Source organism: Lissotriton helveticus, unplaced genomic scaffold, assembly GCF_964261635.1.
Source record: "Lissotriton helveticus unplaced genomic scaffold, aLisHel1.1 SCAFFOLD_704, whole genome shotgun sequence".
Taxonomy (NCBI): domain Eukaryota; kingdom Metazoa; phylum Chordata; class Amphibia; order Caudata; family Salamandridae; genus Lissotriton; species Lissotriton helveticus.
The window spans coordinates 20,225-42,564 of record NW_027611819.1 but is presented as its reverse complement, the minus strand read 5'-3'; the positions used below and the strand labels follow the sequence as shown (position 1 = coordinate 42,564).

General features: G+C 47.7%; 1 protein-coding gene across 1 annotated transcript in view; it reads right to left on the bottom strand.

Moving 5' to 3' along the window:
- The window catches only part of LOC144806687 (ribose-phosphate pyrophosphokinase 1-like), a 129,881-nt gene extending 112,369 nt beyond the window's left edge, over positions 1-17,512 (bottom strand). The window contains exon 1 of the mRNA XM_078672992.1: positions 17,392-17,512. The gene's annotated coding sequence lies outside the window, so the exon portion shown is untranslated. The remainder of the gene's footprint in view (positions 1-17,391) is intronic.
- Between the last annotated feature and the right edge of the window lie 4,828 nt (positions 17,513-22,340).

Here is a 22,340-nt window from a genome sequence, read left to right as displayed (position 1 = left end):
TTGGGTAAGGCCTTAGCAATTGTCCGAACGGGGCATAGCTCTTCGCTTGAGCTATCTTCCGTGGCCCCATAGGCCTCATTGTCGTCTCCAACCTAGTCGACGACGTCTTCTGTAACGAGCATTTCGACGTCTGCGTCGTAGCCGATCTCTGCCGCTGGATTTGAAAATCTGCTCTCGATCTTCCTGCTCATCTGCCTCTTCTCCCTCGGTGTCGAAAATGTTCACCGGGTCAGGTGCCGTCTGCTGGGCCTCCTGGCGCGCCACGCGCCGAAGTCGAATCGTCTTCTTGGAGCGAAAACGAGAACAAGCCATACAGTTGGCTTCATCGTGATCCGGCGACAGGCACTTGTTGCACACCGGGTGGACATCGATGTGGGGATACTTCGAGTTGCACACGGGGCACCTTTTGAACGGGCTCCGTTCCATGATGCGTCGTCGAATAAGGCTTGATGCGTCGACCGGGCCTCGAGCACCGAAGAGCCACGCGACTCCTCTGGATGTCCGACTCAGGAACTGTAGACGAGGCCATCGTAGACGAGGCCATCGTAGATGAGGCCATCGTCAACGCCGTAGACGAGCAGTCATAGACCAGGTCGTCGTCGTAGACGAGCGGTCGTCGACGAGCCATCGTCGACGAGGCCATCGTAGACGAGGCCATCGTAGACGAGGCCATCGTAGACGAAGAGGCTGTAATAGGCAAGGACTATGATTTCTTCGTCGACGATCCTGTTGACGATGTTGGCTTCTTAGTCTTTACCTCAGGAGGTATAGAAGACGCCTTCCTGAAGGGTCCTATGACCAGAGGAGGTGATTCTGACGGCTCAGAAGTAGTCTTTTTTACATGATTTTTCTCTAAAAGCAAGTCCTTTACTCTCTTTTTCCACAGAGAGGAGATTTTTAAGAACTGCGCCCAGAAGACCCATGAGTAGTCTTTTTGAGGGCCTTCTCAGGACGTTCCCCTGAGGAATGAGTTTGAGGAGATTTTCTTCTCTTGAAATCTCCTAGATGTTGAGGTCAACGCCTCATCACGGTCACTGGAGAAAATAAAAAACCTCCTTTCTGGTCTTAGTACTCCTTACCAGACCTTCTTTAAAGAATGTAGTTGAAGATAATCCATAGTAGAAAGAATCCTTAACAACCAAGTTATTTAATGAAGTGAAAAAACACAGAATCTGAGCAGAGCTCAGAGGAGACTCCCTTAGCACAACGTACAGTAGAAAATCTGAGTGACTGAGGCTCCTGCCAGGAAGGTTCTAGAGGGAGGTGATAGCTGACTGGCTCTTGTTTAGAGTTTGGTCCTTTTTACAAAAGGACATGAATATGTTACTAAGGTGAGGCCTTTAGGCCTACTATTCTCTATGTAGGTCTATAGGACATTACTTTTCTATGTACCAGAGACTCCCGTCTCGACGACGGGGAATGATTCAGGCATGTGTAGCTATGAAAAACACCCATAATACTGGATAATGGCTTTTAGAGTTGCAGCGTACAGGTGTATTTCTGGTGATCCCCATTGCCCGAATATCTGTTTGAACCCAGTTTGATTTGAGTTCCCACTCATGCAAGGAGGATGCTGGTCCTCCCAGCTTGAATGCTTCTAGGTTGTCTTTTCCTGGAAGATGCATCGTTGTTGTACTATTCATTTGAAGTTGCGCCAATGTCCCAATTTCCTAACTTTCAGAAAACTGCTCAAAACGACACTGTTCAAAACTCTCCCTGGTTGGCCACTAGCTGTCACAGCGCTGAGATACCCCGATGGGCGTGTTTCGGGCGCTATAGAAATCATAAAGTCAAATCAAATTAGTAATTATTTTACCAACAGCAATTTCTGAAAGGCTTTTACGGCTAGGAACATTGTTTTTAGTTCCAGTACATTGATATGTTGTACTGCTTCCTGCTCTTTCCAAATTCCTCCGAATTTGAGTTTTCCCATTGGAGCTTCCCAACCCATATGCTGTGATCAAGGTTACAGTCTGAGCTGGAGGTACGAATGGTCTCCTGGTTGCTATTTTTGTCCTGTTGCAACACATCACATCCTCTTGTACTCTGTGTGATAACCACTAGATATTTTCCAACTCCCTGTGGCTTGTGACCATTGACTTGGTACCCATTCTCGAATTAGTCTCATGTGTTCCCTTGCTTAGGTTATGAGATGTATGCAGGAGGCCGATTTCCCCAGCATTTCCCACACAGTCCTCACTGTCAGATTGACCCTTTTTTCATTAGTGAGTTTTGTGTAAAAGCAATAATTTCTTCTTCTCGCAAGGATAAGCTTTCACCACTGCCGAGTTGATCCTCGCTCTCAGGAACAGCATTTCTTGTTCTGGGTTGGGCGACGATTTTTCTTGGTTTATAAAAAAACCCCCCAAAAAAAAAAACACATTGTGGAGTGTTGATATCACTGTTTATGTGATCTTTGCACTTGTTTAGAGAGTTTGCTTTTACCAGCCAGTCGTCCAGGTAAAGATTTATGTACACATGGTCTTCTTAAGTGAGGCGCCATTGCTGCTAGGCACTTTGTAAACACTATTGGTGACGATTTTATTTTTAAAAGTCAGTACTTTGAATTGATAATGCATTTAGTCTACCACAAAACATAAGTATTTCCTGTGTCTCTGACTCATTGGAGTGTGTAAACATGCATCCTTTAGGTCTATTGTTGCCATATAGTCCTGCAGAGTTATCAGTTTGAATTTCTTGGTCTTTATGACGTGTTTCAAGAAACAGAGGTCTAGTATCGGACAGTGATCAATCTTGATTTGGTATTAGAAGTATGTCAAGTCGTTGCCCAGGGTTATCTTGTTTTGGGCACTTTACCTATTGCCTTCTTTTTGCAGCAATTCTCCTGCTTCTTATCCTTACCCCATATGTTGTGTGTGTGAGACAAGGGATGCGGTTGTATGAAGTCACTTGTTAGTTGGTGCAGTCACCCCTTTTTTGTGGCTGCGATCATCCCCCTAGCTCATTCCCGAAAGGGTTGATGTAGGGGAGTCTGGTACTGCCATTGTTGCATTGGTGATTGCGTCAATCCAGCACTCTGAAAGTTTTGGTGTGAGGTTGCGCATTGAAAAGTACCTTTTCTACTAGTCTCCTTGTAGGTGTGGTTCCAGCTGCTGGATTGCAGAGCACCCATTGATTTGGCTGTGTGACTGTCCTTTTTAGGTCTCGCCAGCAGCTGCGCTCGCCAGAGAGGACCTTTTGGAATTGATTCTCCCAAAGCCTTACATGCACGCGCAGGGATGGACAAAGATGGCTGCTCGCGCCATTTGTCCAAACCTAACAGCATGAGCGCGCATGTAAGGACAGTGGACAGCCCGCCGCCATCTTGATAAACATGCGTGCTTTCACGGCGTGCTTTCACTTTGAAAGCAGCTTAAAGCGAAAGCACGGCACCATGCGCACGCTCGTGCACTGCACGCCAGCCCGGCCGACCTCCCATACTAATGCTTGAAACGCCCTTAAAAATCATCTCTTTGGGAGATTGTCCACACGGTTAGAGAAACAATGGACATTCTAAACATTCCATCCATTATCGTTTGCCACCCCTCTTAATTAAATCCATGCTAATACATTATATTGGAATGATGAAAATACCTCCTTTGCCTTCCAGAATGTTTAGTACAGGGTGCGCTTGTTCAAGCATCATGAGATGTCACTTCCTCTAACATGAGCGGTTCAAAAAATGTCTCATGTCAGTTCGCTACTTCTGGCATTTTCATGACCAGACATCACAGACTTCGAGAAAGAAGCCTTTTCAGTGAATACATCATGACATGTTGCGAAGATCGGCGTGGGACCGAAAAAGGCCCCTACTCACCTTGCAATGACAGGCCTCCTGCCCCATAAAGGTTGCTTACCAAGGTGTGAGTGATGCTGACAAGTTTGTCACTACGATCAATCGTGTCAGTTCTCAGCAGCAGCTACTGTTATTTCATGGCCATTACTAGACCGAGAAAGTAGCTCTCTCTGCCCTGGAGTAATTTGATATGAATCAGCTTTTAGATGTTTAGGATATTAGTTTGGAGGAATCCAGGACCCTCACAAGGAATGTATAGGGGACATGTATAAGCTCCAATGCTTTTCAAGCCCACACTCTCCTCCAGACACTTTTATAGATAGTATTGGCAAGCAAGCCTGTCGTGCCCATTATTAAACAGGCCGTGAGTGTGGCCATACCACTAGATGGAGCCATGCTTTCTCTTTCCATTAAGTATTTCTTTCCAATACTTCAAAACCATCGTACTCAGGCAAAATAAAACAAGCATCCAAAAAGGACCCCGCAGTATGTTGTTGCCCTAGCCCTTGCACCAACATATGACAATCCTGGATTAATCTAAAAGCTGCAACTTGTGTTCTTGCTACTCCAAATGGAGACACGGACCCACTGCCTGAAATGAGATCGAGCCAGGCAACTTCTCCTGCACAAAGGGTGGTCTAATGGGCCTTGGAAACAAGCACTGGCATATCAAATAGGTCTCGCTTTTGGGACCTTATAAGTATTTAGTTATGCAGCACAATATCCTTGGTGCATCAACATCAACTGTTGTATGGCTAAACACTTATAAGGTCCCAAAGGCGAGACCTATTGGCTATGCCAATGCGTGTTTTATTTGTTGTAGCGTTTCATCTACACCACTCCCAAACAATTCTTCTCCATTGAATAATGCAGATGAAGTTTGCATGTACTCATTTTTAAAAACTGACATTCTAGCCAGGCATATTGTCTTAGGGCGGTACCCACAATCATCTGCCTTCTTGCTGCATCTGCCGCATGTTGGGCTGTTTTAGGCAGGTGTTCGCATTGTTTTTCCCTTCTTCCTCGGATGCTGCTTGTCTTTGGTATTGTTCTGACAGAGGTTTCATCAGCTCTGCCATTTATTCCCAGTGCTGATGTGCACACCTGCTGAGCAGAGCATTTGAATTGGCTATGAGCCACTATGTTACTACTACTCTTTCAGATTTTCACCCCACCATGTCCATCGTCTTACTTTTTTTATCTGGTGGTGGCCCGGATGCTGTTGGGACATCTGCCCCCTTTCTGGCCGTGGCAGCCAGGATAGAGTCTGCAGGTACAGTTCCTCTGATCTATTGCTTTGGGACGGGGGCATTTCTTCTCTGCCCATGGCATTACAGACCTGCATGTTGCTGGCTCCTTAAAGGCTTATTTTCCTTGGTCCAATATACTTGAGAGCATGGGAAGATGTGGACTTTTACTTTGGGGAAGGCAGGTCTCTAGGAGGAAGCAGGATTGTGACTTTTCGTCTTCCAAATTGTGCCTCATGTTTGTCTGCCGCCCTATTGATTGTACATCGCTACATCATCAGGAGGCAAAGGTCTCAATGGATACATGTCTTAATCCTCTTGAGAACGAAATGCAGGTCCTGCTACTGCATATCAAAATATTCTGACACCCTCTGTCCCTTGGAACATATCCTGAGCTTCTGGGTCGTCCTCTTTGACCTGTGCCTCAGTCTTGTGGTTCCGGAGTCATTTGGGCTCCAGGTCCTCTGGTTCCTTTTCGATTTGTGGCTTCCTCGTCAAAGGTTTTTGGCAGAACCCTGAATTTCTGTAGTGAGGCATCGACCTTTATATTTATTTTGGCTTTAAGACTTACTTTATTGCTCTTTATCTCAGCTGCACTGTCTTCGGCGTCGAGTGAAGGAATAGATTTTCTCTTCAGAGTTGAGGCTTCCAACATTCTGGTATCACAACCTTTTTTTGGCTTATCTCAACTTTGATCATCTTTTGGCATTGCCGTCTTTTCAGTTGTTTGCCTGCCTGCTGTGTCTTTGCTGGGCGACCAGAGCGGCTCCTTCAGGCTCAGTTTGCCTTATGTAGGCAGGATCTTAAGACACAGAGGCAGCTTTTTGTCGTTAGGTCCCTTGTTCGAGACTCACCCCTACTCAGTTTTTTTAATGTTACCTGAAAGCGTCTATAGTTCTGGTTTCGCTGTTCTTTCTCGATCCTCATTTTGGCGTCTTGAGCCCTCTCCTTCGGCAACTTCAGCGATGTGGTGTTCTTCCTTGCTCGACAACTACAGGTCTCTAAGAGACAAAGTGTGCTTTTGTCCCTGCAGGTCCTAGTGTGCCTGACTTCGATTGTCTCTTGTCACTTAGTGGAGAGGTGTGGCTCACTGGTTAGAGGCGGCAGACCTGTAAGCAGAAAACGGCCCGGGACCAGGGTTCAATTCCCGACGCGGCAGGGTCTTGGACCAGGGTCAACGGACTCGATAATTCTCGCCTCAGTGCCTACTCTAACCAGGGAACACACTCGGTAACTCTGGGCATTAAGCTTGCCTCATCTCTACAACGGCCCCCCACAGACGCCGGGGATGCCTGGTTTCACCCTGGAGATACCCAGAAAGGGACCATCTCACAGGGAAAACCAGGACTGGTTCCCCAGCGGTCTACAGCGCCAGGACACTCGGGTAGAGTAACAGTGCGCTTTACAAGTATCCCACATTTACATTTACATTTACTAAAGTATTCGGTTTGAAGTCGGCACAGAATTGGAGGGGTGTATTCTCCATTTTACAGAGCGCAGGGAGCCCCCCGCCACCCCACGTCCGGACATTCTCCAGGACTCCCTCAACGTGTAGTCTTTATAAATTTCTAAATCTTACATCTAAGGTCCTTCTCGCGGCGATTTTGTAAACTCTTTCTTGGTTGGAAAGCCCTTGGCAATGCTTCTAACAGCGGAAAAAAAAGAATCTGAAAATGGAGACCGTGCATGGGAGTTTCCTGGGAAGGAATAAGACTTCAGAAGAGGCTGGAATAGACATCAAATGGTAGGACAGGTGACGTTCAACACCAAAATAACCAAATAAAAGAGAGAAAAAGACTAAGAATACAAAATAAATAGAGATGGACTGCTAATAGAAAGGAGCATTCCGGACCGAACCACTAGGTGGCGGAATAATGCACAGCAAATGAATCCAGAAAAGATTCACGCTGCAAAAACTGTTTCTGCCAGGATGTCTCCAAACCAGACTAGGAGATTAGGCAGTTACCGTATTTACTGAATGAGCAGAGGATCGGACAGAAGGACTGAGTATAAATCTGAAGAGCTTTAGAGGTAAACTGGTGAAGAGGGAGAACAATCCAACAACATGTGGTCTGTTACTAGCAACTATGCCTGCACATATGCACTCTGGAGACCTTGATGTTCCAGAGTCGTAGCTGCCAAGTTCTCACATAGTTTATCAGGGATATTTCAATGATTTATCTGTGACACTTCCATGGTTTCAGTGTATTTAGGAGTGACATTCTATTGCCAAATGTTTGACACTTCGAGAGACACTTTTTTCGCCAGTAAAATCAAGCAATTAGGGTGACGGGATACCATGCTTCAGTGACAACATGCACTATTGACTAAGTGCCCTGGCCCCAGCCCTGCCCTTCCCTTTTAATAGCACATAATCTCCTTGTGGCAGCTGTGAAGCACAACCAAAGAGTCTAATGGAAGCCGGGCCTTAATAAAAAATTGGGTCGGATGGTTTGTGTTTTTTTTTTTAATAAACCCTGGGTGTTCTAATACGTGCACGTACAGGGTCTTTAGAAAGGTCTTCTGTATGGCGCATCATGCCTTTTATATTGCTGACGGCAGTGTTGTTCTAATTGTAGTCCCAAGATTTCAAATAAAAAAACCTTATTCTAAAGACTGTTTATGTAAAGTGACTCAATTGTATGTGGTGGCCCTGGCAATTAACTCCTGATATAAGGTGTTGTAATCGGGAGGGGAAGGTTTTGCAGGAGTATAGATCTGCGTCTGTGGGAGGATCTATATTATAATTACCCATGGATCTGGTGGTGGTTGGCCATAACTGTGATCCCAAACCCCTGTGTCATGATCCGTATGAGGAGAGCCCTGTGGTGTAATGTCTAGAGGGTCTAAACTTGGTACTAAAGGTACTAGAGGGGTATAAGGAATGGGGTGAAGAGGGCTAGTAACCATGTCCTTTTTTAAAGGTATTTTATATCCAGTGAGCTAGGAATCTTCCTTTTGGAGGATGATAGTATCACAGGTTTTGTAGAAATATGTCCAGTTTCTGGATTAATATTCATTTTCTTTTGGATTCGGCTTTTCATGCATAGTTTCCAGACTTGGCTCCAGAGGCTTTTCAGTGCTGAGCCGGAATTTTTCCTTTTTGTCCTTCGGAACCGAAATTGTATGGGTCGTAGGTGTGGTGTCTCAACTTGAGCAGGAAAGCTTGTCTGGCGCTTTTGGTGCCGAGCTGGAGGGCGGGGCTTTCAAAGCAGAGTCTCTGTGCCTACCATAGCCGAATGGCAGTAGTGGCCCGGAAGCCTTTTGTTTGGTGAGAGCAGGTTTTGTGGGCAAAGGGGGTTTGGTACTCACAGCCCCTTGACCAGCTGGGACATCCTGGGACTCCAGTTCAGAATCGGAGTCCTTGATGGAGAAGGCCCATTCCTCTTAGGACGCTTCCATTTCTTTGTGTTCGATATCTTCTCCAAAGATATTGGGGGTGTCTTCGATACTCTGCTGCTGCATTTCTCTTCACCGAGCCAGATAGCCCCGCAGGTTATTTTTTTCTATCAAAATGCGCGACCGGCGTCACAGTTGTCTTCCTTGTGCTACAGACAAGCACTGGTTACAGTCCTTGTGAAGTGCATGGATATTTAGAGCGTGCCGAGGGCAGAATTGGAATGCAGTCTGTTCCATCACCAAATAAGGTTTTGTTAGAGTGGAAGTTAATGGAAACGAGCTAGGCACGAAGGCCGCAGTTCGATTTTACGCAATCCAACCAGGGAAGTTTGACACACGGAGGATGGGAAATGCGTTTGAAACAATACCGACGAGGGTACAGTGGGTTGCACACTGAAGGGATCTCAAAGAACTGTCTCGAACCAGAGCACCACAAACAATGTCCGAACCCGATGGCGGTAAAAAAACAATGAAGTTGATGCCCATGCGCACTAAGACAGAAAGGCAGAGACACCTTACTTTGTGACTGCAGAAGACTTCTTTGAAGAAAAACAACGTACAAACATCTGGACCCAACACTAGATGGCAGGAGGATGCAAAGCGAGTATCTACAGCACACAGGCCTTGAACATACACAATAAATGTTCATCTCTATATCCACACCTTACGAGTGACTTACTCCTATGAAGGCAGTGGTGAGGCTCTGCAGCACTTGGTGTGTGCAAAATCACTCTTGAGCAGACCGACTGCTTGTGCCAAGCTGCAATGGCAGACCTGCAGACATACTTTTACTTTGGTCTCACAAGGCTGCACAATACAGTGCTGCAATCCTGGGGACCCCTGTATGACCTTTGCCCTAGGTACGACTGGTACCACATACTAGGGACTTATCAGGGGGCAAAGTACCTTGCCAACTGGGTGTACCAATTAATATCACTTTTAGGGGACAGAACGCAGGCACTGGCGCCTGAGTAGCAGGTTCCAGTACATTATCGGAGTAAAAACACAGCATCTAGCAGTTTAAAATGGGGCAGAAAAGTGGGGAGGGGGGCATCTGCAAAGAAGCCCAGTTTCTATCACCAGCATTAGGATGTATCAGTCTAACCTCGGATGTGTGGTACTTAAAAGGGATGCAGAGTGCTCCTTCAACTTGAACGTGGCAGAAATCTTTTGTTGTACATGCTCACCTCTAATACTACACAGGAGACTAGAATGAATTCTTAAATGGAATATGCTACTTACCAGTATGCATCTGTTCTTGGCATGTAGGGCTGCTGATATTTATATCGCCCGCCCGCCCTCCTTCCTTCCCGGTGCCTGTCGCAGCTGTAGCACTCAGTTTTATTCTCAAGCATGGTCATCACTCACTGTATCATACTCCATCTCTGCCACAATGGCGAAAAACAATCTGAGCATGGAGGGGATGCCCATGCGCACTGTAGTCCAGGGGAGGAGCCACCTATCTCGTGATACTTCGAAGACTCTTCCAGGACAACAATGTGCAATCATCCGGACCCAACACTAGGCGGCGATCTATGCATAGATCAGCAGCCCTACATATTCCGTTCGAGGCATGTGGGCTGCTGAATTTATATCAATGCATAGAATAAATAGTAGTACCCTCCTTATTGGCGGTTGCCCGTGCCAGCTGCAGCAGTCTGAAAGAGTTCTGAGAACAGACTGACCTACAGCAGCTTGCTGTTTTGAGTGTACATCCACGCAGTAGTGTTTGGTGAATGTGTGTATGGTGGTCCATGTAGCTGCTCTACATATGTCCTCTAGAGGAATGTTACCTAGGAAAGCCATGGATGCCCCTAATTTGCGTGTGGAATGCGCTCTTGGGGGGACTGTTAACGCGCGTTTAGCCTTTTCATAACAGATCTGGATGCACTTAACAATCCATCTGGCTATAACTGATTTAGAAATTGGGTTGCCTTTGTGCTGTGGAGAGAAGGCAACGAACAGTTGTTTAGTTTTCCTGAAGTCTTTAGTCCTGTCTATGTAATACAGGAGAGCTCTTTAACATCAAGTGTGTGTAGTGCTCGGCCTGCCACTGAATCAGGATTAGGGAAGAATACAGGTAGTTCGATAGCTTGGTTAATGTGGAACTGCGACACTACCTTGGGCATAAACTTGGGGTTGGTGCGTAGCACACCCCTATTAGCATGAATTTGAATGAAAGGCTCCTGAATAGTGAGGGCTTGCAGCTCGCTAACCCGTCGTAGTGACGTAATTGCGACCAGAAAAGCCACTTTCCATGTGAGAAATTGTATTTCACAAGAGTGAAGAGGTTCAAATGGTGGGCCCATGAGCCTGGTGAGGACTATGTTGAGGTTCCAGACCGGCGAAGGCGGGTGTCTTGGAGAAATGACCCTTTTCAGTCCTTCCATAAAAGCTTAAATGGCTGGCACTCTGAAAAGGGATAGGTGCTGTCTATTTTGAAGATAAGCCGCCAGTGCTGCTAAATGTATCCTGATGGAACTATACGCCAGATTACACCTGTACAGGTGCATTAAATAACATATGATGTTTTGTGTGGAAGCATCAAGTGGATTTATGTTATTATTGGAGCAATAGATAACAAAACGCTTCCATTTTACCGCGTAGCAGGCCCTGGTGGTAGGTCGCCTAGCCTCCTTTATGATGTCCATACAGTCAGGAGGCAGGTTTAGGTAGCCAAACTATGACCTCAGGAGCCATATTGCAAGGCTCAACTGCTGCAGATCTGGGTGCTGAATGTCTCCATGGCTCTGAGTGAGGAGACTGGGTGTGAGTTTTAGGCGCTGGTGGGGAACCACGGAAAGCTCTAGGAACGTGGTGTACCATGCCTTTCTTGCCCACGTTGGAGCAACCAGGATGAGTGTCATGGAGTGCTGCCTCAGTTTGCGTGCCACCAGCGGTATGAGTGGTGCTGGAGGAAAGGCGTACGCAAATTTGTTGGACCAGTTCATCCATATTGCATTGCCCTGAGACTGCGGGTGTGGGAATCTGGCGGCGAAGGCGCGGCATTTTGCTTTTTCGTGTGTGGCGAAGAGGTCTATCTCTGGATGACCCCACTGCTGGAAATATGGTTGGAGCACCGAGGGATGTATCTGCATCTGATGGCTGTGTCTGCTGAGTGAGGTTAGAGAGAGCGGTGAAATTGTGGGTTAAGCCTCGGCTATTTGTATACGGTTTATCACTTAAGGGAGTATGCTGAGGGTTTTGAACACGGAGAGGTCTCGGAGGGGTACACTGGTAATACACTGCGGAGGAACATTTGAGAGGCATTGTGAAGAACTTGCACGTAAGGGATTAGGTGACGGGGAGGACTAACTGCTTGTAGAATCGTATTTAAGGCACTGGGTGACGTGGAGGTTTTGACTGCGCGCAAAATAGGCATGTGGCAAGGATTTAAAGAAGGAAAATCAAATTAAGGAAACTGCATGTTATTTAGGCACTTTCGTAATGCATAGATTTGTAGCGGAAAGTATTTTAAATGTATAAATGTTTCTTTGGGATCATGCAACAGTATTAGTTAATATTGGGTTAGCAGTGGTAATGCCATACTGAAGTGGATAACTCAGTTTGTGATTGTGGTTATTTTCATTTGTTTACAGTGACCCCCGAAGAAGGGCGTCAAGCCCGAAATGCATTGGGTATTTGTTCAATAAACGCTGCCTGAAATGAATTTATGCTTTAGTCCTGCTCATTCTTAAAGTCTGGATAGACATGGTTTGAACAATAAAAACTCGTAAATAGCATATACACTTATGCGTGTGGACTCAAACTGAGACAGAAGAATAAGAACTAAAAAATTGGAAAACCTTGGATTGAAATGGATGAACATTGAAAAGATTGAGAAATAATTATGCAATTGTGCGCATTTAGCTGTGCGATTGTTTTTTGGGGCTAGATGTAGCTCCCACTACAGTGAAATTGTTAAATTTAGTGCCATTAGGGCATGGCACAAGACTCAATCAGCACGCAAGCTTGAGAAAAAGTAATAAACTTTGAGAATTTGGATTAAGAGGTGTGCATCCTGCCCCCTATTTACAGTGCAGCTGAGCAGATCCGCCATCTGGTTGTCCTTGCCCGGGAGGTGTTCCGCCATGAGGAACATGTTCCTTTGAATGGCCCACTTCCACATGCACTGTGCTAGGTGTGACAATTGTGGGGAGTGTGTCCCTCCCTGCTTCTGGATGTAATACATCGCAGTCATGTTGTCCGTCCGGATCAACACGACTTTGTTGCAGAGATGCAACTTGAATGCCTTCATCGCCATGAAGATTGCCATCAGTTCCAGTAGGTTGATGTGCATTTTCTGCTGTTGCCGTGTCCATAGTCCCTGCACTGTATAGTGGAGGACATGCGCTCCCCATCCCTGGAGAGATGCGTCCGTCGTCAGTACTATCTGTGGTACAGGCTCTTGGAACGGTCGTCCCCTGCAAAGGTTTTGTGTGTTCCACCAATGCAGAGTTGTATGCACGACCGGTCACCAACACTAGGTCTTTCAGCTGTCTTGGAGCCTGGTTCCACTGACGTGCCAAGCATTCCTGAAGCAGACGCATGTGTAGCCTCGCGTGGGGGACTATAAAGATGCAGGAGGCCATCATGCCTATCAGTTGCATGAACACCTGCGCCGGGAGTGAGTGTTGTGGCCTGAATTTTTGAATCAGCACCCGCATGCTGTTGACTCTCGCTGAGTTTGGTTGCGCTGTGGCAGCGAGGGTGTTTATTTCCGCGCCTAGGTACTGCTGTACATGTGCGGGGTGAAGATGGGACTTTTGGTAATTGAGCGAAAATCCCAGACTGTGTAGGAGGTGAATTGTGCGGGACATGTGGTCGGCACACTGCTGGGCTGACTTTGCCTGTACAAGCCAGTCGTCCAGGTATGGATAGACATGTATGTGTTGCCGCCGAAGATGCGTGGCCCCTGTCGCTAAGCACTTCGTAAACACCCTGGGGGCTGTAGGGACTCTGAAAGGCAGGACCTTGAACTGGTAATGCTGGTTGTTGATGGTGAACCTGAGATATTTCCTGTGACTGGGGTGAATGGAAATGTGGAAGTAGGCATCCTTTAGATCTAATGTTGCTAGGAAATCTCCTTGACTGAGCAACGGCAGAACTTGCTGAAACGTTGGCATGTGAAAGGGTTGTGACAGGATGTATTGGTTTAGAGGTCTGAGGTCTAGAATGGGCCGTAGAGACCCGTCCTTCTTTGGGATTAAGAAGTACAGCGAGTACACTCCTGTACCCTGCTGTTCCTGCTGTTCCAAAGGCACGAGTTCTATGGCGCCTTTTTGCAGCATGGATATGACTTCCTGCTGCAATAAGTGCATGTGCTCGGCGGACATAGGACGGTGCCTTGGGGGTATGTTGGGTGGAGTGGAGGTTAGTTTTAGACAATAACCGTGTGGTATAAGTTGTCTCACCCACCTGTCCGTGGTAATGCTTTCCCAGACCGGCAGGAACTGCTCGAGTCTCCCCTCGACCGGTGTTATATGGTCGGGGGGCAGTGACAAGACGTCACTGCTTGTTAGTGGTGGAGGACCTGGTATTATTTCCACGTCCTCTGCCCTTGCTGCTGTTTCCACGGTATCCACCCCTATTGTTCTTGTTATAGGTGGTTTGTGTCCCCCCCCTTGGTGTACTGGGCTTGTTGCGATGCTTGTCCTCTTGAGGCTCCCCTGTTACCGGAGCGACGAAAGGAACCGCCCCTGAACTGCTGAGACTGCAGAGCTCCCATGGATTTCGCAGTTTCAGTGTCATTCTTAATCTTCTCAAGAGTGTTGTCTACCTCCGGACCAAACAGGAAGTCAGGGTTTACTGGCTGATTGAGCAGGGTAGTTTGGATCTCCGACTTAAATCCAGAGATGCGGAGCCAGGCATGCCTCCTGAGCAAAACGCTAGTGTTTATGGCCCTAGTTGCTGTGTCAGCTGCATCCAACGCACACTTAATGGACGCGTTGGAGATTAACTTCCCTTCTTGAATAAGCATTTCTGCCCCCTCTTTATAAACATCTGGCAGGTGTTGCAGTAACTGTTCTAACGTGTCAGTGTGCCCTGTCATATCTTGCTAACAGGGCTTGGGTGTTGGAGATTCTCCAAATATTAGCCGCTTGAGCTGCCACACGTTTTCCAGAGGCCTCCAAGATCTTGGATTCTTTGTCCGGAGGAGGAGCATCACCCTTTGTCTGAGAGTTCACTCTCTTGCGAGCATTAGCCACTACTAAGGAGTCCAGTGGGGGTTGACCCTTGATGTAGGTAGGGTCCGCAGGCGCAGGCCGGTACTTCCTCTCAATTCTTGGGTTCACCACCCTAGCTTTAGTGGGCTCTTTAAAATGTCACTTGCATGTTTGAGCACACCTTTGAGCATAGGCAGAGTTTTGATAGACCTTTCTGATGTGGAGAACGTATCAAAAAGAAAGTCTTCCTCCACTGGGTCAGTGTGCATATCTACGTCATGGTTATGCGCCGCCCTCTCAATCACCGCGTTGAACGCAGCAGTGTCTTCAGTAGGTGAAGGCTTGACAGCATATGAAAGAGTATCAGGGGTGGTGTGTGGCTCAGCAGGGTCCACAGTGTCAGCCCACGGCTAGGACTCATCCTGATCAGTATCAATGGGATAGTTGAACTGGTCCTCATTGTCCCCTTCCTCCACATCTTCAGTGACATTTGTGGGAGAGTAGGTATAGGCCTGACCATATGATGGCATGGGCTCAAAAAGAACAGGAGAGGTGGTAGAGTCTCTCTTTTTCTTCAGTGGTATCCTATAATGTTCCATAGGCGCCTCAGGCCTGATTTTACGCTTGTAAATGGTGAGTCGACCCGATTCGGAGTCGATGTATAGTTGCGACTGGTTGTCGTGGGACGGTGGCTGGAATACAACGTCTTCCGACCGAGGCCGAGTGGTTGCGGCAACCGACGTAGACTTGGAAGAGTCGGTAGCCTGTGTAGGTTGAACAGGTTTAGGCCGTGCTGTTGGGGGTAGTCCGAACTTTATTGGCTCCGTAAGCATCGGCGACGGACTGACTTTCTTTGATGGAGTCTGTGTCTTCGATTCGACCGAATTCGATAGTTCAGTGCGTTTGAGGCTGTGCGTCGATTCGAGCCGCTGCTGCGCAGCAGGAACGCCCTTGGGCTTCGACACGGTAGGGACTTTAAATCCAACTTTCGCCTTCGGGTCGAAGGCCTTGACCAACAGTGGCTTCTTTATCTTCGGATCGATTGTCTTCTGGGTCTCGAGTCCTTCGGAAGAGGCGCCATGTTTGGAGCCGGACGTCGAAGGGAGCGGGACGCGTTTTACTGTAGACACAGGCGTAGTCGATCCGATCTTCGGGTCGACGCCCCCCTTCGATCCCGAGGGGTCGAGCGCACGTTTCGACTTGGAATGTTCCGAAGTCGTCGAGCCGATGGTTTTTTCAACCAGTGTCGGTTTCGATTTTGTGTCTGTAGGCGTCGGTTTCGATTTCTCCACTGAGAGTGGTCGATCGACCGATGGCTCTTTGGAAATGTTCTTAGTCGGGCCTTGAAGTGGGACTAGAGAACGGTGTTGAAGATCTTGGCTAAGGCCTTCCGGCGATGCCTCGACCTGAGCCGTGGAAGAGTCTTTACGGGGCCCCGCTACTGCGGTTGGGCCTAGCTCCTCGCTTGAGTCGTCGTCGACGGCTCCGATAGGTTGTACGTAGTCTCCTACCTCGACGATGTCTTCATCATGGACGTAGAGTTCTTCCTCGTCCTCGTTGTAGGTGGAGTCTGGCTCCGACGCAGGATCCGAGTGCTCCGGATCCACTTCTTGTACATGTTCTTCGTTGTCACCACCGAAGATGTTTTCCGGGTCTGGTGCCGATTCTCGCGCCGACTGTCGTGCAGCGCGGCGAAGACGGAGAGTTTTCTTCGACCTGAATTTCGAACAGGCAATGCAGCTGTCCTCGTCGTGGTCCGGTGAGAGACATTTGTTGAACACCGGGTGCACGTCGATGTGGGGATATTTCGCGTTGCAGACGGGGCAGCGCTTGAACGGACTCCGTTCCATCGTCAATCGTCGAGGGGCCTCTGGTGTCGAAAGGCAAAAAGTCTTCCGAAGTCTAGTTCAAAGAACTGGAAAGGTAAAGGGCACCGAACGAAAGACAATACCGACGCCCCTAAGGCCTTTTGGCCTCGAAAAAGAACAACTAATGTATATTCCGAACGTGAGTTAAGAAGTACATCCGAACCCAATGGCGGAAAAAAAAATCTGAGCATGGATGGGATGCCCATGCGCACTATAGTCCGGGGAGGAGCCACCTATCTCGTGACACTTCGAAGACTCTTCCAGGACAACAATGTGCAATCATCCGGACCCAACACTAGGTGGCGATCCATGCATAGATATAAATTCAGCAGCCCACATGCCTCGAACATATTGTTTCAAGAAGGGATAGAAATGGTGGGGAGCATAGGTATGAACGGATGTATGACGGTACAACGCGTACCGTTACAACGCGTACCGTTACGACGCAGGTTTTACAACGCAAGTTGTTACAACGACTTGCGTTGGGGGGCGCTGGATAGTGAATAGTTTAATTTACTATTCCATCCCCAGTCCACGTGGATAGTAGGGAAGGTGTTGGATAGTAAATTAAACTATTCCCTATCCTAGAGCGCCCTCCAGCGAAAGTCGTAACGACTTACGTTGTAAATCATGCGTTGTAACGGTTCCGTTGTAAAGGATGTTCCCCGTATAAACACACTTTGAGGAGGAGACTAGCACTCCTGGTAGGAGTGTAGGTGCTTAATGTGGTTCAAAAACCATCACAGATCACAAAAAAGTAAACAAAATAAAACAAATCACTCACAAAAGCGTTTAGAAATGAAAACATTAAACCTAATCTCAGGGTAGCAACACACAAAAGTCACAGAGTATTAGATAAGACTAGAGGACAGCAGATCTCCTGTTAGTATATATCATCTTAACACCCTTCTCACCTCTTTGCTCCACCGGCATCAGGCGAGACAATAGTACAAGTCTTCCACTCAGGAATATTTTCACGAATCCATTTCAAGACTGCAGGCTCCGCATATAAATTATCCACAGGAATATCAAAAAAACCCTATGTCCCAAAAAGAAGCACATTTTTAGAAACTAAAATAACTAAATAAAATACTACATCACATGCAAAAGACTTTCATTAAAAAAAATGTGTTTAATCATCAATGCAGTTTTAGAGAGCTGTGCGAATTGTGCTCTAGTGATTGGAGTTGAAAGGAAATATTCACTGAAGAACACAGGATTTTGTACGCTATAGTATGCATTTCCCATTTCAAGATGCAAGGTTATTTCTGGCTAGAGCACTTTAATTCTCGTATAGAGACAAGTATCTCCAACAAACTCAGAAAGCCTCTTCTGAACACCAACTTAATTACAGTCAGTTGCAGGTAACTGATGTGACACCATCGTTGAGCTGGCGTCCAAGTACCCTCAACAGTCATATAGATGATGTGTTCACCCCTTATAGTGTGGTACCTGTTGTGATGGTCATCTGTGGTGTAGGGTCTAGAAATGGCCAGCTGAGCAACACGTTCTTGTAGTTCTAACATTTGAAACAGTGCTGCACTATGGGACCCACCTAACAGTAGATCTTACCACTGACCCTCCGCTTGAGACCACGGCCACGCTAGAAACGCACATATGCAATCTTCCATAACTCCAGCATCCCAAACAGTCCTCATTACGGTGCTCATAGTTAAAAGACATGGTGTCTGAGAAAGAGGTGGTTGCCTTTGGAATGCCATCACCACATTTTGCTTCAGATAAGCTTTGCCTGTGATAAACGGCACCAAGAAAAATTTGGACATGCGGTGGGTTGAGATGCAACTTTTCACATGCAAATTAAACCCTAGCATGTGCAGCACTGACACGAACACTGCCATATGTGCTGGGAATTGTGGTTGGTTGCTGGTCTTTTCAGCCAATTGTTCAGATATCGCACTACATGAATGCCTGGAGGTGCATATGTGCTGCTACCACTGCTCGAGATTTCATAAATATCCTTGGGGCTGTTTTCACCCTCAAATGGTAGAATACTGAATGAATTGACAGTACTGTCCACTTACAACAAAGCGCAGGTAGTGGAGATGTGTGAGATATATGGGGCTGTGGAAGTAGGCGTCCTTGAGGCTGAGGGTCACCTTGTGACCTCATGTGAAAGCAGAGGGATTACATCCTGCGGAGTTCTCGTTTTGTAGTGCTCTAACAAAATGTAGCTATGTAGCATCCTCCTAGTAAATGAGTAAGTATGGAGTATGCTTCTTAGCTTCATTGGTGTGGAAGCACCTGTTTAATAGCATTGTTGTTTAAAAGAGCCTGTACTTCATTTTGCAACATTTGCAGGGCTTCCTAACTGAATGCATGTTGTTGAGGTGGTATGTTTGGTGGTGTGGTGTAAAACTCCAAGCAGTGTCTCTGCTTAACAATGGACAGGACACTCTATTTCCTCCCACTGCTGAAGGAGTAACCTGTTAAACTAAGCCCCTCTACTCCCCACGCAGAGAGGTGTGTTGCAATTTGTAGGGATAGAGGGGACTTCGTTTGGAGGTTGTAGCTCCAGAAAGGATGAGCCCACGAGCTTTGCCTCCAACTCCCTCAACGGTAAGACTCTGATGTGCGGCTTTCCTTAAGGACTGACGCTGCTAGAAGCATGCAAGCCGTGTTGTGGTGGCAGCCTTTGCGGCTCATCTGCGGTTTACGAACCCAGTTTTGGGTGAATGGATTTTGAGTGCCCTCATGTCTTTGGCAGTATCCAATTATTCCCCCCCCCCATCCCCTCAAGCCCAGTTTCGAGACGAAGTCCCTCCTGGTGGCGCGACCTCGGTGAAAGGGGACGCCCATAGACTATCCCCATATCCTGCATATGAAGGTGGGATTCGGTTGTCCCTTACTCCTTGGTTTCTAGCCCGTAATAGCGCCCACTATAAAACATAAGGATATGGATTCAAAACAAGTCTTTCAGCCCAGCTGGGCTTAATGAGATACTGTCTGGGGGGCTTCTTAGCAGTTTTATTTTCCCCTCTGCCACCAGCTTGTCCCGCATCTCAGCCTTCTTAGCCACTCTTGCCAGATCTCAGTTGTAGGGTCTGATTTTCTCCATAAGATTTATGCTTTGAAGGAGAGGGTGATCACTCCGAATCGGCTGAGTAATCCTGGTCAAAGGCTCAGTGGTATTACTGTTTTTGTGGTGGGGCAGCATCTTAAGGTTTTTAACTTGTGTGGAGTCTTCATTGGAGTCTGGTGGTTGTGTTCTTTCCAGCATGCGAGGTGTTCCTTTCAAAAGGTGTCCCCATCGGTGATCTGCGAGTCTCCTTTTCTCTCTTCGCTGCTTAGGGTCTGGGATTTTCAGAGGATCCGTGTGTGTTGACTGTGGCCCTTAATCCCCGACCCCAGGGTAGAGGGCGAGGGGAGTTATTTTCAATCCACATCCATGCCTCCTCTGAGGTCTGGAAAAAGAGTGTGCTGTCCTGAAAGAGGACCTTTAGTTTAGCCGTAAACAGCAACGTGTACTGAAATGGAAGGGCACAATTTCAATTTAACGGAGTCAAATGTTGGTCTTATCTTCTGTACCTCTCGTGAATAGTCAGGGAAGAAGACTATTTTTGCGTTGGTGTATTTAATTTCTCCTAGTTATCTCAGCTCTAAAAGGATTTGGTCTGGGTTCTGGAAGTTGAGGAATCAGGCGATCAGAGGTCGCAGGGGAGCCCCAGGCGGCAACCATGCATTAGACATCCTATGAGCGCACTTGATTAGGAAGCAGGGTGAGAACTACGCAGCTGGGAGGGAGGCTGAACTAAGTCGTCAGGAAAGTTCCATGGTCTGGTCACTCTGCATCCTCCAGGAATCCATTAAAGCGCAAGTTGTTCCTGCGTGCCCTGTTGTCAGCGTCGTGCACCCTACAGGAAACCTAATTTAGGGTTGTCTTAGGGTCGGAGAATTCTGAATTTAAAGTATGCAATGTGTCTTCCACTACGGATATACGATTCTCGGCCTGGGTAACTCAGAGATGTTGTGCATATCCTGGCGCGGGAGGGTCACTTCCGAGTGGATTTCTGCCATCTTCCCCTCAATTGCCTCACTTGCACAAGGGTCGTGTTGTCGGGTGGCGACGGAGGCTCCACCTCCGTCTTGGGTGGATGGGGCAGTACTTTTGTGTATTTGTCCATCTTGCCCTGCTTTGTAGTTTTGGGGTACTTGTCTTTTGCCATCTTCAGCCTGTGGAAGCGACGTGCTCTGAGGCTCCATTTCTCCCCTTCCCCAACCCTGCTGTCTATCGACGCTAGTGTGTGGCCACTTCTTGCTGTGGGTTGGTATCCTGAGTGTGCTGTTTGTGAGTCTATATTCAATGCTGGAGTCTTTTGCGGTTCCCCTCTGTCTCTCAAGTTCTGGGATTATTGAAATGAGTAGAGGGGTGGGTGGAGGGAGAGTGTGGGCGTTCTATCCTAATGGTGGTTTTAAGGCCATGTAAGAGATTTCATTTGCTGTCCCTGAGAGTTGCTTCTTGTGCAGTCTTTTGGACCGTGCCTTCGGGGCCCAGGCCTCTGCTTATCACCCCTACTCAGTGTCTGTTTATCTGGACCCAGAGTTTCCCCCGCCCACCTCTCGCTTGGTGATCTCTTTGCGAGTGGGTCTGGCAGGATATGTCTCTGCCCAAGGCGTCTCGCACTTTGGGGTAGTATTTGCGTTCTATACTGGTCACTCTTTATTCAACGCGTGTCCATTGAGGCCTCCTGCCACCTATCTGGATGCTGGTTCTCCCGCCCATCTGGGAGTGACTCGCATTTCCGTTGGCTCTCCCGCCTGGGGTGGCAGATGCCTCGTTACATGTGCCTCCAAAGCTTGGAATGAGCTCCCAATCCACCCGAGGAACTCTTCAGATCTCACACAGTAATATTTCATCACAGACTTCCAGCAGGCATGCGCAGCGCAAGAACACCCTAGGGTAACCACGCTATAAAAGTTCCATTAACATAACATAACATACCTGCAATGCCCAGAGCACTTATCTCCTGCTGCTCATGCTTGGGGTCTACCCTCCCCCCCGTCTGTTCTCTTGCAGGGTTTGCACCACTCTCACTCTGGGCTTTTCTTTCTGGCGGAGCCACCGGAGTCTCATACCTCACTGGGGGGTGTCTGGGAGGCCACGGGGCTGACTTCCTACTGCCGCAGCCCAGGACCCCCCACTAGCGTGCTGATTTTTTAGCCGCTTCTGTGAGTTGTCCTTCTCTACACACGGGCCTTCGGGGTGGGTCCGGAGGTTTCCCCTGTCGCTCGCACCCATACACGCGCAGCCCCTCTCGCTTGAGCATGCAGTGTGTTGCGTTCTATGTGCTGTGTGTCGGCCGGGGCAACTTGCGCCGTTAGTCAGACTTTCCTCCTCGGCTATGTCTGTGTCTGTTCGGTGGGAAACTACTCCTTCTAGTGGAGTCGGCTCTACTCCCTGCATATTAGGCCTCCTCATCCGCCAACTTGGGCCGTCCCACCACCGCTCCCATTAGTCGACAATAGGCAAGTCTCCTCCTGTCTCTGGCTGCTTTCGGACGGCACAGCACCTGCCAGATTGGTAGGGGGTGGGGGGGATGGTTGTCAGTGGCGAGTCGAAGGGTAGGAACAGCGTCATGATCCAGTGCGGGCTGCCGGGGCTCAGGCAGAAGCTGCTAGCCGGCCATGTTCCTGGCCACACCCTCGTTGTTTCACATCTTTATTCAGTTAGTATGGACCATGAAAGCACAATGAAATTGCATACAAAAATTCACACTTCTATAAAATCATAATAAAATATTGCGATTAAGCTAAAATATTTTGTCCTCTTTGGAATAAATTATAAAAATGGTCCTACGAGATTGTTCACACCCAAATTTCACATTGCCTACTGGAATCCCTTAAT